Consider the following 6,316-nt stretch of genomic DNA (forward strand, 5'->3'; position numbering starts at 1 on the left):
GTTCCTTCATCTTGGCTGAGTTTTCAACGTTGTTATGGGAAAGGATGAAGCTGATTGGTTAGTTCTTGTCACATGACCCGCGGTGCGCTTGCGGCATTCTGAAAAGTTGAGATGTTTTTGCATTTTGCTGTATCTAAAACGTACCGAACCGAACCGAACCGAACCGTGACATCAGTGTATCGTATCGAACCGAACCGTGAATTTTGTGAACCGTTACACCCCTAATATATATATATATATATATATATATATATATATATATATATATATATATATATATATATATATATATATATATATTATTTTTTTATTATTATTATTATTATTTTTTTGTGTGAGAATCAACTTGCAACTTTCAGTTTATACTTCACAACTGTGATATCATACCACTGAACTGTTGTGTATAAACTCAGAATTGCAAAGGGGAAGAGTCCAAATGTGAGATAAAAGTAGCATTTTTTATGGTAGATACAGGCTTCCATATCTCTGCAATATAACAGAAAAAAGTAAACAAAAAGGGAATTCTGGACAATTCATTGATGCTCCTGTGGATGGTTTAAAGACACGCAAGAAAGAAATTCTCCTGACAAGAAAATAGCCGAATGACCTATTATAGTGGGGAGGTAATGGTGCAGGACAGGCACTGATACAAATAGCTGAGGAAGGGCATTTCACTCAGATAATGGGGTGGAAGTTTTCTGGCATGAGGAGATTCATGTACAGACAAGAAACCTTTGATGCAGTGACATTGGTGAAACCATAAAAACTCAGATGTAAAATAGTGAGGTGGATACCAGCCACTAATGGGATCCTTAGCTTTCAGGAAGGTACATTTAAGCAACCTGACCTGAGGAGCTGAAATATTATAATTAGGTTCAGAAAACAAAATTTAGTGAGAATTTTTTATTTTTTGTTCTAGGTGGTCATATGGCGTATACCTGCACATATGGCACAAAATCATGCCTTAAATACAGGATGATTCTGTATAACAGTTGGCAACCCTTAATTGCATATTAAATGCAACCGATAATTGACTTGGGGGCCCCCTAGTGTTTGGGGCCCTGGGATGCAGCCTATGTTGCCCATTAGGATAACGCAGCCCTGGATATCATATAGGTAGGACTGCATGAGGAAATTATATTTTTTAACCCTAACGCTTTTTACAATGAGGCTGACATGAGAATGCTTGAGGCTTATTTCTTGTCTTTTAGGCCTGGTAGTTTTGGTCACTATTAAATCCATTCAGAGCTGCAAATATGTTTATAATTAAGACAAGCCTGACTTGTAAAATATAATTATTCCTATATTGTAGTTTATTCTTAAAAGTGGAAGCTCATCTAAATGATTAAATTGTGTACTGATCTGCAGACAATGCCAAACAAATAAAACCAGTTTGTTCAGTTTTTCTTCCATTCAGCACTAAATATTACAAATAAATAACTTATAATACAGTTGTGCTCTAAAAATGAATTCGAAACACATTTTGGTACATTTGTTCAACAACTGTTTTCGTTACACAGAGTGAAAGCTTCTACACTGTAAAAGATTTTGGAGGTCAAAATTCTACATTTTATGCTGACTTGCTTTTAAATTTTTCAGTTGGCTCAAATAAATTATATGAAATGAATGTATTTTGACATTGGCTTAACTTTTTAATGCACCAATCAAAACAGAATGTTAAGATTCTAGAGGTCAAAACTTTTCAGTAATTGTAAAAAAATAAAATAAAAAAAACAGAGCTGCATGTGAAGAGCAAGCATAAAAATATAAAAATATGGAAAGCTGAAAGGATCAAAATATATGACCCTGGATCACTAAACCAGTCTCAGTGTCATTTTTTATTATTATTAAGATGTATACATAATCTGAAAGCTGAATAAATGAGCTTTCCATTAATGTATGGTTTATTAGGATCTGACAAAATTTGTCCGAGATGCAACTGTTTAAAAATCTGGAATGTGAGGGTGCAAAAAAAATCTAAATACAGAGGAAATCGCGATTGAAGTTGTCCAAATGAATTCTTAGCAATGCATATTACAAATCAAAAATTACATTTTGGTATATTTATGGGAGGAAATTTTCAAAATATCTTCATGGAACACAATCTTTACTTATTATCCTAATGAGGTTTGGCAAAAAAAATTTTTTTTTATAAAAATCAGTAGTTTTTAGCCTATACAATGTTTTTTTTGTTTGTTTGTTTTTTTTTTTTTTTGCCTATTTTTAAAGTACACACCAGCGACCTGAGACTGGTTTTGTGTTCCAGGGTCACATATGTCATATTCCAATAGCCAAAATGCATTAACAGAGATCTGGCCTAATATTCAGCAGACAAATGCAAATATCCTAATGGCAAGCATTTATGGAAAAAAAATAAAAAATAAAAAATGATGCCAGTAACATTTATTTATACATAATGTATTAATTACTAAAATATCTAAAGTATTAATTTTACATCTACAAATATATACATACAGTGTCTCAAAACGTATTGAGCAAAAGTTTTACAATCAATATACTTTTAAAACTGAAGACAAAAAGAATTCATACATTTATCTAATACTATTTTTGTAGTTAATGTGATGATTAACTTGACCTGGATTGCAAGGTTTCGCATTGTATTTCATAGATTATGCTGTTCTATAGTTTAGTGAATTCATTTTAGAGGAGAGAGTGAGTTTTAATTAAAACAAGCAAAGAATGCTGGGTGTTTACCACATGATTTTCCCTCCAATGTGGCATCTTCTCTGATTAGGTGCATTATGGCTAATTTATGGCTGTTAATTAGGTTGAGTTTCATGCTAAATTTCTCATTAGGCTGCAGGGGCTGTCGCTCTCTCAGTGTGTAGCCAGCGCTGACACGCTTTAAAGTAACACATTTAGAAAAAGAAAGATGGCACAAGTCACAAACATCATGTACAATCTCTTTCAGTTCCCTTCAACTGTAATCATTTATCAGCCTACATGTTTCAGGACTCTAGAGTTCATAAAAAAAAAAAAAATTAAAAAAGAATTTATTTCAAATTTCGATTTTATTTTTTATATTTTTTTGTTTTAATTTGAAAGTATTAGTAATACTGTGTTTTGTCATTTTATTTGTTATTTATTTTTTTAATGGCCTGAATTTTAATTCAGTTTCTAGTTGAGGTTTTAGTAAATAAAACTAAATTAAAATGTAATGTTTTCTTGACAACTGGCTGAAATAAACTATATAAATGTTATCAAATAGATTTTGTTTTTAATTTAATTTTAGTCTTTTTCCCCACACAAACACACACACACACACACACACATACACATATATATGTATATATATATATATATATATATATATATATATATATATACATATATATATATGGTTGTGAGTGAATGATTTATTTCAAGGAATAAAATGTTTCTAGGGTATTCCTAGTGGTTGCTAGGGCTTCACTTCACTAAATAGCTTTCAAATGTTATATTTGTTATAGGCTAATAGGTCTTTGTGGTGTTTAGTATATAATGTGCAAAAGCTGCTAAATGCATAAAAATCCATGTTTTCTCGTACAAACGCTCCGGTTACTAATGTAACTTCAGTTCCCTGCAATAAGGGAACATTTCAGTTACATACTGTATGTCCAACAAATTGCGATCTCGCTTCGAGAGACTAATCTACTGCGAGTGTAAACTAAATGATCCGATGCACATTGGCATACAATGATTGCCTCCAGCTGCCACTGATCACAGTGCGAGTATAATTAGGCAGCAGGTGCAACACATACTCAGGTTTTCGGTGAGGAGCCGAGATGATGACCAATGGCAACAGCAGCCATGGCAATGGGACGTGACAGCTCTATTCCCTCTTTCTGGGAAAGAGGGTTATATACGTCACTGAGACACTCCCTTTCAGTTGGTCACTCCATGTCACATCGGTGACCAACAAATTGGGATCCCTACAAAACTGCTGTGGTTGCTGCCCTTTTAGAACCTTTAGTAAGCCACTTGGTCCCCCACCATGGCAGCTGTGGTGGAAGATAGGTCAGGGGTTACGTGGAGGGAGCCTATTACTATTGGTCCACTAGACGCATACAGTAAGACTGACACAGCAAGCGAGACACGTAGCAGTCTCTCTGGTTCACTCACTACTTGAGGCAATTACACGAGAGGATACTGGCTCTACACTAAGGCTATAAAACCTAGCAAAAATGTTTGGTGTTGCCCAGCCCGCAACTCTACAAATATCAGTCAGTGAGGGTCCCTGCACCAATGCCCAAGATGAAGTAACCCTCCTTCTTGAGTGTGCTCTCAACCCAAGCAGGCACGGCACGCATCGAGTTTGATACACCAAGACAAAGGCATCCTCTATCTAGAATAGAATAGAATAGAATAGAATAGAATATAATGAGCTTTTATCTAGAGGGCCAACCTCTGCTTGGAGAAAGCCTTTCCCTCCTGTTGGCTTCCGTAACAGACGAAGAGCTCTCTGAGGTTCTAAAGCCCTGCATACAGTCCATGTATAGGTCGTAAAGTGTAAATGGGAAAGAGAAAAGCTAGGGCTGAGTCTGCCTCCTCTGAAAGGCAGCACTTACAGGTTCGCAACTTGATCCCTGAAAGGTGTGGTGGGAACCTTTGGGCACATGTCCAGGCCAGGGTCTCAGGATAATCTGAAAGTTAGCCGGTCCGATCTCCAGGCACGATTATTTGACCAAAATTTCATGCAGGTCCCCTACCCTCTTGATGGAAGCAGCACAGTTAAGAGCACTGTCTTTATCAACAGAGTACTCAGCTCTGCAGAGTGCAATGGCTTAAAAGGGGCCCTCTGCAGTGCCATAAGCCCCAGAGGGAGATCCCAAAAGGATACAGGTTTAAGGTGAAGAGGATTCAGACTCCTCACTCCCCTCATGAACCTGGTGATCAGGTTGTGCTTTCCCAAAGACTCACCATCTACAGGATCATGATGTGTGGCAATTGCAGCAACATATACTTTCCACATAAGACAGACTATTTAAGGGCATAAAGACATATTGTAGATGGAGCTCTAGCCTCTAAATGGTGTTTCTCGCTTTATTGGGAGCTGCATAGGATCCCGTCGAAGCTCCAGACATGAAGGCTCCACAGCTCTGTCCAGGGGTGCCAAATCATGCCCTTCCCTGCAATAAAAGGTCTTTCTGTAACAGTATCTGCCACCAGCAACTGCTGACATCTGCACTAACTCAGTGAACTAAGCTTGTTTCTTCCAAAGTGGGGACACCAGGAGAACTGAGCAACCAACTTCCCTGACCTGTTGGATAGGAAGCAGGGCAATTGGGGGAAGTCATATAGGTTTTCAGGGCCAGAAAATCCGGAATCATTTCGAGGCAGTTGATATGAAACCGCTACTCATGGATTGACCAGGAGCCTGACAGCCCTCTAATATGGCACCCCAACCTGTGTAGGAGGCATCCGTCGCAACTACATTCCTCCTGGACGTCAGTCCCAACTGCACACCTAGTTGAAACAGAGGAGAAAGTGAAAGTGAAAGTGAAAGTGAAAGTGACATTCAGCCAAGTATGGTGACCCATACTCAGAATTTGTGCTCTGCATTTAACCCATCCGAAATGCACACACACAGAGCAGTGAACACACACACACTGTGAGCACACACCCGGAGCAGTGGGCAGCCATTTATGCTGCGGCGCCCGGGGAGCAGTTGGGGGTTCGATGCCTTGCTCAAGGGCACCTAAGTCGTGGTATTGAAGGTGGAGAGAGAACTGTACATGCACTCCCCCCACCCACAATTCCGTCCGGCCCGAGACTAGAACCCACAACCCTTCGATTGGGAGTCCAACCCTCTAACCATTAGGCCACGACTTCCCAGCTTCACGTTTTATCCCGACCAAGGGCTCGTCCGGGAAGTTGTCCAAGGGGCCACAGCTTTGATACAGTGATAAGTTACCCTGACATAGGGATGGGATACCCTGGGATGGGACATGGGCTTTCAGCCAAAATTAGAGAAGCCACATTTTTAAGCAGGCCTAGAGGAATCAAAGAGGAGGTGGCTGCCACTAGGCCGAGCATCCTCTGGAAATTCCTGAGGGGACCCAAAGTCCCTTGCTTAAAAGATGCTGCCATTCACTAGTCAGGGAGCGTGCCAGCGTAAACCATGCCTGCATCAGGGGCCAGGTCTATAACAGTGCCCAGAAAGACTGCTTGCTTTCTGGGAGACAATTGACTCTTGTGTGGATTTATTTTCAACCCAAAGCGCTGCTCAGCAGCGACCTGTATGAGACTAGATTCCGTTCTGATCTGGCTAAAACCAGCCAGTCATCGAGGTAATTGAGGATGTGGATAGCCTTCT

This window comes from Carassius auratus, unplaced genomic scaffold, assembly GCF_003368295.1.
Source record: "Carassius auratus strain Wakin unplaced genomic scaffold, ASM336829v1 scaf_tig00022046, whole genome shotgun sequence".
NCBI classification, from domain to species: domain Eukaryota; kingdom Metazoa; phylum Chordata; class Actinopteri; order Cypriniformes; family Cyprinidae; genus Carassius; species Carassius auratus.